Source organism: Octopus bimaculoides, chromosome 5 (assembly GCF_046866305.1).
Source record: "Octopus bimaculoides isolate indiv1 chromosome 5, ASM4686630v1, whole genome shotgun sequence".
NCBI classification, from domain to species: domain Eukaryota; kingdom Metazoa; phylum Mollusca; class Cephalopoda; order Octopoda; family Octopodidae; genus Octopus; species Octopus bimaculoides.
Window position 1 is genome coordinate 110,280,933 of NC_142932.1, and position 11,261 is coordinate 110,292,193.

The window sequence follows — 11,261 nt, forward strand, 5'->3', positions numbered from 1 at the left end:
TAGTAGGCCCCTTACAATATGTCTCGGACACAGATCATGTGTTAATAAACCGACTTGAAAAGATGTTTTCCTAGGGGTTCAAAAGTAGTAACATAGTCCTATTCAGGACTGCCATGTTATGTTGGCAAATAAACTTTACTATTCAGTATTGTTACTACATAGATCTCAATCAGAGATTTAAAACTAGTTGTTTTTCTCCTATTTCACTTTACTTTTACTAATAATCTTTCTGGAAAAGCATGAATATCATAACATCTTGTTTAATCAATAAATATATGTCTTGTATCTGAGTAAAAAACAATAAATTTAGGGCAGTGAATTAGGCAAAATAGTAGAAATAGCTTGACCATATTTACTTTTATCGTTTTACATTCTGGATTCAAATGAACCTAGGATCAATTTTGCTTTTCACCTCTCATGGATGGTTTGATAAAGTAATTGAAATATATATTTTCATTAATCTAATTAATTATGCCCTTATCCTTTCAGAAATTAGTGTTATGCTGAGATAAAAAGAAATCCCTATATTTAATTGCTAAAATGATTACATTAAGTTTCAATTTAGTTGCAAAACTTTTAGCTTAACTTACTAATGTGTTTAAGACATGAATATTACAACATATAATGTTCCTCCTATAAATTTGAAGCTTGTGCATGAAATCAATCCAATGATACTTTATGTTAGTAAAGAAATCAAAGAAAAAAAAAAAAAAAATTAACATCTCTTGAAGTTGGTCTGAGTAATTCAACTCCCAACAGCTAAATTAGTTCTTTACACTCTCTGGTATCATCTAAATAGAATAAACACTGTAAATGTGTTTGTACAAGTTGACTATTCACCATAATTGGTTTCTATATGAAGTGAGAATAAAATTGAAAGAAAATATCATATATAATGGTGTGTGAACATTGGACAAGACTGTTTCTTTCTGCTGTCCTCCCACTCTGTCCATGTTAGCTTGAGGAGAGGGAAGTTATCAATGAATGCCCTTCTCAGTCAACATTAACAACAACTCATTATGAGCTTCGTAACACTTCAGTTTTCTAATATTTGAAGGAAATCTAAGTACCACATTTCTCAACAGCTTCCTCTTTTTGGCTGTTATACTTGTTATTTGATTTTTTTTTAATATTTCTATGATGCTCATTGCTATGTTTTAAGGACATTATTATATATATTTTGTACTGATGAGGGGTAGTTGAGTGGTATAAATATAGCGCACTAGACTAAATATCTAAGAATATTTAGTTCTGTCTCTTTCCATTCATATTCAAATTCTAGAGGCATTGACATTGCTTTTTATCCTCTTGGGGCTGGTAAAATAAGTATAAGTTTCACTGGCTGTAATTCAAATAACTATAACTTTCACTTGAATATTAAGAATACTTCATTTACAGACGATCTCTTTATTTGGTTAAATCTGTTTAAATGATTTAACTACTTTAGACTACTGATTACCCAGTGAGAGATCAAGTCATACTATTATTGGTGCAAGCATATCTGTGTGATTAAGAAACCACACAAAAACAGAAAAACAAAACAAAAATCAATACAATAAAGCAGTGAAACAGAAAGACATTTATTTGAAGCTGAAGGAAAAAAAACAAATAAACACAATTTTACAAATCAAATCTCTTTGTTTCAGTCATTGTTGTCGTGGTCGTCATCGTCATTTAATGTCTGTTTTCCATGCTGGCATGGGTTGGCTGGTTTGACAAGAACTGGTAAGGCCAGGTGCTGCTCCAGATTCCAAATAGAAATAAAACAAGTTCTTACAAATATACGATCTTATGTTTTATGTATTTATTATCTCTAGAGCAGTGCTACTCAAAGCGGTGGTCCACGGACTGGCACTGGTCTGCGAGCCATCAGCTGCTGGTATGCTGCGAGTTTCCAGAATGGAAAGAAACATTATAAAATGCTTAAAAAATGCTTATGTAATATTGTATTATTTGTTTGCAAAATAAATATAAGATAAAAAGAATTGTCAACTTTTATTATATTCATTATATATATTGTTTCCGGTATAAATTAACATCGCTAAGAAATATTACCGGTCCCTGGAACATTGGAAAAAAAAAACTGCCAGTATGCCACATCAGACAGTTTGAGAAGCACTGCTCTAGAGTATTAAAGACATGAAGCTCAGAGTTGTGATATGTAAAGTTTCAGTTTCAAATATATATCACATTCACACACACATGTATGTATGCATATGTATGTTTGTGGGTGGGTGCATGTGTTTCTGTTGACATCATGCAGTATCAGCACAAGGAGTAAAAAAGGAATGTCACTGTCTTACAAGCAGTGGTGTTCATTTCCAGCCTTCTATGAAAACATATCCAGCCATGGAGAAATTTTACCTTACTTAGAAACAGGTGAGGGTTAGCATCAAAACAGACATCCTGCTATAGAAAATCTGCTTTGATGAACTCCATCTGACCCATGCAAGTATGGAAATGTAGATGTTAAAACAATGATGATCACACACACACACACGCACTCACACATACACTCACATGTATATTAAACACTGATATATTCAAACTAGTTTCCTCATTTTAGTTCTCTCAGTTCATCTCCCTGTCTCAGCTGAGACATCCTTGTCTTGTAAGCCACTTGGTGACCCCATGTATACTGGTGCCATGTAAAAAGCACCTGTGCCAGGTCCATGCAGAAAGCACCCATGTTGGTACCATGCAAAGAACACCTGTAACATTCCGTCTAAGGAGCACCTGTGCTGGTTCCATGTAGGAAAGCACCCATACTGGTGCCATGTAAAAGCACTAGTATATTCTGTAAGGTGGTTGGTGTTAGGAAGGGCATCCGACCTTGGAAACAATGCCAAAACAGATGATTGGAGCCTGGAGCAGCTCTCTGCCTGCAAGCTCCTGTTGAACAGTCCAGCCCATGCCAGCATGGAAAATGACTGTTAAATGATGATGAATAGTTGCAATGTATCTGTATATATATCTGTGTGTGTGTATATATATATGTATATATATAAATAAATGTATATGTGTGTGTTTTTGTACAGATATTTATGTGGATGTAAGTTTATATGAATATATATTCATGTTAACCTTAAAGACATGTACATGTGTATAGTAATTACAGATTAATCTGTGATCAAATTACTTAATTTCAAGTTTTCATTAATCAGCACCTGGTAATTACGGTAGCACATACTACTTTTCTTTATCCAACATAGAACAGTGTAAACATACCAACTTAATTTGTGCTCTTACGCATACTGCATTATGCTCTTGGTATTTATCAATCCCATCAACCATTGTTCTCCCTTTACTGATAAAGGCCTACCTCTTATCCTTTTGTTTTGGTTTCCTGTTCTCCTGTTTTTGTATTAGTTTCAGTTTGTCATCATCATCATCATCATATGTTGTTTTCCAGACTGGTCCCATAGTCTGTTTTTGGCTGGTTTTCTACAGCTGGATACCTTTTCTTATGCAAACCACTTTACAGAGTGCACCAGTACTTTTTACATGACATCAGCATGAAAACATTTTATGTGATATCAGCACCAGTCACCTTAACAATCCCATTGACCATTACTCTGCCTTTGCTGATAAAGGCCTTCCACTTATCTTTTGGTTTCAGATTCCTGTTTTCCAGTTTTTGCATTAGTTTCAGTTGTTATTGGGTATTTGCAATACATAAACTTGGTTTGTTGCTCAGTAGTCTTTGTTGTAAAGCTCCCCTCACTTATAATTTGATCTTGGTTTGATTCCACTACTCCAACAGGAACAGTCATTCAACCATTCATCGACACCTGCATGCCATCAGAAAAGTCAGCAAATTGGATCATTGAGTTCCTTCCAAACTTTCTAAGTCTAATATCTGCTCTTCTTTGTTGTCACATCTCACAAATCAACCTTTTTTGGACGGAATAGTGACTGGTGATGAGAAATGGGTTCTCTATAAGAATGTCAAGAGCTGAAGACAGTGGGTAGGAAAAGGAGAAATACCAGCATCCCAGGCTTCACCCACATAGGGTGTTGTTATCTGTTTGGTGGGATATGAAAGGTTTAGTCCACATTTAAACCCAAATCAAACAATAACAAGGGAGATCTACTGTGAGCAGCATGAATGGCTTAAGTCAGCACCAGAAGAAAAAGGACCATCTTTGGTTTCAAGACAAAAGGTGTTCTTCCAACAGGATAATGCTTGGCCACATACAGCAAGGATGACATTTCAAAGGCTGGAGTAATTTGAATAGGAAACGATGCCCCACCCATCATATTTGCCAGACATTGGCCCATCTGATTATCATTTATTCTGCAGTCTTCAAAATCATCTGGATGGAAAAACTATGAATTCTGTAGACGAGGTCAGAACAGTACTAGAAGAGTATTTTTCGTTACGGACAAGTGAATTGTGGTAGAGGGGCTTTGCAAGTCTATATGGAAGAGCATTGTAGAAAATGAAGGAGAGTATATTATGATTTAAAAAAAACTTTATCTTAATTTTGAAAAATAAAGAAGTATAAAAACTGTATTATGGGATGACCCAATATATATTAAGCTCTTGTGTTGTTATGAGTGAACTCAGAAATGGAATAAGTACAAGTTATTTTAATCAAAGCTCTAATAATTCCACCACACCATCAATAAATATCCATTCACAGAAGATAATTCTATTAGTAATGTGGTTTATGACTAGAAAAAAATAAAGTCATTGATTCAAATTGCACCCATTCTTTCATTTAGTAAGCATAATCATTAGAGGGCAGCAGAATCAGTGAAGCATTGAATAATATGACTGGCAATATTTAGTTACCTCTGTGTGTGTATGTTCTGAGTTCAAATCCTGTCTGGCCCACCTTACCTTTTATCCTTTCAGAATTGATAAAATAAGTCACAGTTGAATACTGAAGTTGATATAATTGATGATGTTCTTCCTTCCCCCCACCCCCACACGCGTGTGTGTGTGTGTGTGTATGTGTGTGTGTATGTGTGTGTGCGTGCGTGCGTGTACTCCAGGGAGTGAGAAGTTCATCATCATCATCATCATCATCGTTTAACGTCCGCTTTCCATGCTAGCATGGGTTGGACGATTTGACTGAGGACTGGTGAAACCGGATGGCAACACCAGGCTCCAGTCTGATTTGGCAGAGTTTCTACAGCTGGATGCCCTTCCTAACGCCAACCACTCAGAGAGTGTAGTGGGTGCTTTTACGTGTCACCCGCACGAAAACGGCCACGCTCGAAATGGTGTCTTTTATGTGCCACCCGCACAAGCCAGTCCAGGGGCACTGGCAACGATCTCGCTCGAAAATCCTACAGGAGCCAGTCAGGCGGTACTGGCAACGGCCACGCTCAAAATGGTGCATCTCATGTGCCACCCGCACAAGAACCAGTCCAGGGGCACTGGCAACGATCTTACTTGGCTTGCCGGGTCTTCTCACGCACAGCCCATTTCCAAAGGTCTCGGTCCGTAGTCATCGCCTCGGTGAGGCCCAATGTACGAAGGTCTTGCCTCACCACCTCAGCCCAGGTCTTCCTGGGCCTACCTCTTCCACGGGTTCCCTCAACTGTTAGGGTGTGGCACTTTTTCACGCAGCTATCCTCCTCCATTCTCACCACATGTCCATACCAGCGCAATCGTCTCTCTTGCACGCCACAACTGATGCTTCTAATGTTCAGCTTTTCTCTCAAGATACTTACACTCTGACGGGTATTCACATTGACATTACACATCCAACGGAGCATACTGGCTTCATTCCTTGCGAGCTTACGTATGTCCTCAGCAGTTACAGCCCATGTTTCACTGCCATGTAGCATGGTTGTTCGTACGCATGCGTCATACAGTCTGCCTTTTACTCTGAGTGAGAGTCCCTTTGTCGCCAGCAGGGGTAAGAGCTCTCTAAACTTTGCCCAGGCTATTCTTATTCTAGCAGCTACACTTTCAGCGCACCCACCCCCACTACTAACTTGGTCGCCCAGATAGCGGAAGCTATCGACTACCTCTAGTTTTTCACCCTGGAATGAGATAGAGGTTGTTTCCTGTTTGTTTGCAGTCTTTATTGCACCTGAACATCTGCCACAAACAAAAACTAACTTGCTAGTTAACCTGCCTTTGATGTTGCTGCACCTCTTATGTGTCCATAGCTTGCACCGGGTACATCTTATAGAGTTACTACCTACTCCTTTTCTACATACTGAGCAGGGCCATCTACCTGAAGGGGTTTGTGTTTTATCTACCTTCCTACTTATTAGGATTTTGGTTTTAGCTAGGTTGACTCTGAGGCCCTTCAATTCTAGACCTTGCTTCCACACCTGAAACTTCTCCTCTAGTTCTGATAGTGACTCCGCAATTAGGGCAAGGTCATCAGCATAGAGGAGCTCCCAGGGGCAACCTGTCTTGAACTCCTCTGTGATTGCCTGGAGGACTATGGTAAATAATAGGGGGCTGAGGACGGAACCTTGGTGGACCCCTACCTCTACCCGGAATTCATTGCTGTACTCATTTCCAACCCTCACCTTACTGGCCGCATCTCTGTACATGGCTCGCACAGCTCTCACTAGCCATTCTTCTATCCCAAGTTTCCTCATTGACCACCAGATAAGGGATCGGGGGACCCTGTCAAAGGCTTTCTCCATGTCAACGAAAGCCAGGTACAGAGGTTTATCCTTGGCTAGGTATTTCTCTTGCAACTGTCTCACTAGAAATAAGGCATCAGTAGTGCTTTTACCTGGCACGAACCCAAACTGCATCTCATCTAAATTGATTCGCTCCCTAATTAGTTGGGCTATGACCCTCTCTGTAACTTTCATAACCTGATCTAACAGCTTGATGCCTCTGTAATTATTTGTATCTAAAGCGTCCCCTTTACCTTTGTAGCAGTTGACTATGATGCTGCTACACCAGTCATAGGGTATGACTCCTTCGTGTATCACCTGGTTCGTAATACGGGTGACTAGGCTATAGCCAACACTGCCAGATGAAGCTATATCCAGCCACTTGAAATAAAGAAATCAAAGATAAGTTCGAGAGTGAATTAACATTTAATCTATAATCATTATTCCAACAAAATGTATTTTGTTGGACTAACAGCTATGGATTAAATGTGAGTGTATGTATGTATGTATGTGTATATATATATATATATATATATATATATATATATTGTTGTACTTGGGGATGGTCATATTGCCAGTTTAGCCAATAAAAACACACGCACTGTATATTTGGTGTTAATTTTTTTTTTTTTTCAGCTTTATATTACATTAATCTTAATCTTAATCTTATTTCGGCCAGAGTTCTTTCGTCACACTTCTGTGACCTCATCAGTGGTCCTTTGTTTCCTTCTTTCTTATGTGTGTCTCACCTTGCTAACTATCAGCCAGCAAGGTGAGACACACATAAGAAAGAAGGAAACAAAGGACCACTGATGAGGTCACAGAAGTGTGACGAAAGAACTCTGGCCGAAATAAGATTAAGATTAAGATTAATGTAATATAAAGCTGAAAAAAAAAAAAAATTAACACCAAATATACAGTGCGTGTGTTTTTATTGGCTAAACTGGCAATATGACCATCCCCAAGTACAACAACATCTGTTTCAACACACGATTTCACATAAAAAATCTTGCAAAACAAATATATATATATATATATATATATATATATATATATAAACAAATAGTAAATGAGTATATGCATATATACGTACAGGTATGTGCATACCGACATCCACCTGTATGTATAGGTGCATATCTGGGTACAGGACATTGCAAACAAAACGTAGACAAGAAAACACACAAGCCACATAGAGAACATTTTCCTTCATCAGCTACCCCCGTTTTAACACCGGCGTTTCGAAGAGCTGGGTAAGGAAAGATAATTATTATATGATATATAGAAAAAGTGACTATTTCTCAACAAAGATATATGAGTGGGGTTCTGTCTGTTCAATGGTCTATGACACAGAGATCAAAAGATGGGGCCAGAAATATCTGACAGGTACCTGCTCTAAACATTAAAAAAAGACAAAAACCCAAATGTTCACAGCCCCTTTGAATTTTGAAAGGACACTTTCACCCAAAATCATTCGAGGGGCTCTGAGAACAGTCTAATTCGCTTTGAAAAGTTTCTCTCAGGCTCTGAAGGGGTAATATTACATCCCTTTTATTGGAGTCCATTAGAAATGATCGTATGTGGAAGTGGGGACACATACACACACACATACACTGGTAGCCATCACATAGTCAATAAATGCGTTGCTTTTATTATTTTATTTTTTCATTCCCTGTTGATGATTCATGGACAACATTTTCCTGATATTCGAATAAAGTTGCAAAGTCATTCCCAAGATATGAAATTTTTGTCATTGAACTGTCCATGTTATATTATGTGTTAGTATGGATAATTGATCAATGTTAAGGTACCCTTGTAGTAGTGCCCTTTAAGAACTTTTTATTGGGGAGGGGGTTAGCGAAATTAAAACTGTCTGGAGACTTAAAAGATACATACGAGCTATAATTTCACACGGCTAAAAAAATAAAATATTAACATAATAATAATAAAAAAAAAGAAAAGTTGCTAAATCTCCGAGGCTTAGATTTTGACAATAAATATATTAAATCCACACGGTTAATGATTTAATAGTAAGATGACTAAGATTACGAATAGCCATGTGTTTTTACCGGAAGTCTTCGATCTTTCTCGATATACAGTCAAACATATCCACACTTGAAAATTGATCATAGGCACGAGACCATTGTGCCTGAATAGGAGTCAGTATCTCTCACCCGTCTTGGACTTCCATGTGCTTATTTCCTTCTCGACTTAGCCTACTACTATTTCTCAAGCTGTCTGCTTGTCATTCATGCTTCACAGCTAGCTTGGGCAGTTTACTGTCACAAATAATTTAACATTCTCGCAGACCTTCGCATATCTATCTAAGCAGAGTTCCTAGCTGCCTGTGTTTTCGCATCACTATCACTCGAGTAGTAGTAACATTTTAATTACGATATTCTCTCGGTTATACAAATTACTAAAGTCTAACTGACCCGCTGACCTTCTCACATTACTTTTTCTTGATTCTACTCAGTGATATTAAACAGCTGCAGAGTAAGTATTAATTGTTAATATCATAATTTCATTCTACATTTAACGATGTTTGTCTATTTTAGGCTGACTTTTCTTTTTAACTCGGAGATGAGTGCAAGTGTAAACTGAATCAGAAATGTAAACACTGATTTAACGTGCCGCATCTCTCTTCTGTTATCTTAATGATAATGAAATAATTCATATTTATTAGTCATCTTTGTTTTAATTTTATATTTAAATTCAATATTGTATTTTATGTCATTGATCTGAGATAGAACGAAACCAAATTCGTTTTTATTTCTCCCTTTTACTTTACAATCACCATTCATTCATTCTTGATGTGTTCGCGTCATCTCTTTCTTTGATCTTTGTTATAGCTGTTGTTTGTTCGCTGCAAAAATCTATATAAACCCAGACGTATACACCAATTGCTGTCATTTCTCATCACTATGTCATCGTTTTTTCCATTCCATTATATATCTGCGATTATTCTGTAATTTTATTGAGATTTCTATATTTTGAAATAATTGCCGCAAACTCTTACATAATTTATAAAGCAAGTAAGAAGCCTCCTGCTTTTAGAGGGCTAGAATAATGTATTAGAGAAAGCACAAATAATATCGTTTCTGAAAGCCGACAGCGAAGTTATCATAGAATTCAGTTGTAGCTGTACCGCGTGATTGTTTCAACATTATCATAGTCATTCATTTCCTTACTGACAGCACTCAGAGTTTCATTATAAATGAGCAACTTCAGTTACTCTTATGTATGGAACATAATTATTTTAATTAACAATAAATAGCAATGAGACATTTCAATAAAATATACATCCTTGAGTGATGATTATACCAGATTAACTTTTATAACAGAAATATTCCTTTTTGTGATCTGATTTATTTTCTATGTTTGTATTTTAATGTACTAATCTTTTTATACTATGCATTTCTGTGTAGAACTACTTAGATTTATTCTTTCTCAATATGCATAGAGTCTTAATTAGAATTTTCATGGACCCTTAATTAGAAGCTGGTGGTATTTTTTTCCACTTAATTTCTACCGTCTGTTTTCTCTATTTTAATCGCACGACACTCTTCCAAATACCCCTCAATTTGTCTGAAAGCCCTTTATCAGACAAACGCGTTCTTTCAAATATATTACAGGGTCTTTCAAACTGAACTTGACAAATAAGGGTAATTCAGAAAATAAAACGTCAAGAAGGATAATATACATTTAACATGAAATTAATAAAACTAAGAAGTAAAATAAAAATAATTAATTTAATTTGAGTACCTATACTGTCATGCTTATATCCTTTCCTCTTTCTCTATCCATCTATCGACTCACACAAACACTCATTTTCTTTATTTTATAAATTACTATTTTTCAAAATAGATGTTTACTTTTGATCATTCCCACCCCGTGTATGTGTGTATACACACACACACACACACACACACACACTCTCTCTCTCTCTCTCTGACACACACACACACACCATTTCTGTTTTCTTAGTTGACTAATTCATTCTAATTATATTCTAGACTTATATTGCAACCTATATTTTGGCTTTTTGCTGAAACCATGGTAATAAGATATAATTTAACAAGAATTTCTTAGCAAAATATTATCAAGAAGCAGTAGTTTAAAGCATAAGTCATAAGCAAAAGTGCGAAAATTCTTTTATTAAAAAATGTTGAGTTCAAGAAAAGAAATTCAGCATAGATTTCTCTAGTTTCAATCTGTTTGGTTCTATGTAAACATGTCTTTAAAATGCTACAGAATATATATATATATATATATATATATATATATATATATATATATATATATATATAAAAGGAATGGATGAATGCATTTCTTTAAAATATTAAAAATTTGAAGGTATTGATTATACTGAATTCTGCTAAATATCTTATTATTTTATTAAAACCTAATAAAGATGATAATGCTTATTTTTTTTTATATGAAATAAAGTTTCATATCTGTATGATGTGCTACTGCAAAAAAAAAATGTGTGTGTATGTATATATATATATATATATATATATATATATATATATATATATATATATATATGCACACACACAGGCGTGGCTGTGTGGTAAGAATCACATGATTCCGGGTTCAGTCCCACTACGTGGCACCTTAGGAAAGTGTCTTCTATTATAGCCTCAGGCGTGGATTTGGTA

The 11,261-nt window shown here is 36.1% G+C and overlaps 1 protein-coding gene across 2 annotated transcripts in view; it reads left to right on the plus strand.

Moving 5' to 3' along the window:
* LOC106875497 (glycerophosphodiester phosphodiesterase 2) overlaps positions 1 to 11,261 on the plus strand; it is a 158,697-nt gene that overhangs the window by 17,319 nt on the left and 130,117 nt on the right. The window contains exon 1 of one of the 2 annotated variants that reach the window (XM_089352918.1): positions 8,693 to 9,093. The exons of the other annotated variant lie outside the window; for it this stretch is intronic. The gene's annotated coding sequence lies outside the window, so the exon portion shown is untranslated. Of the gene's footprint in view, positions 1 to 8,692; positions 9,094 to 11,261 lie in introns of those variants that run through there. 2 annotated transcript variants of the gene reach the window in all.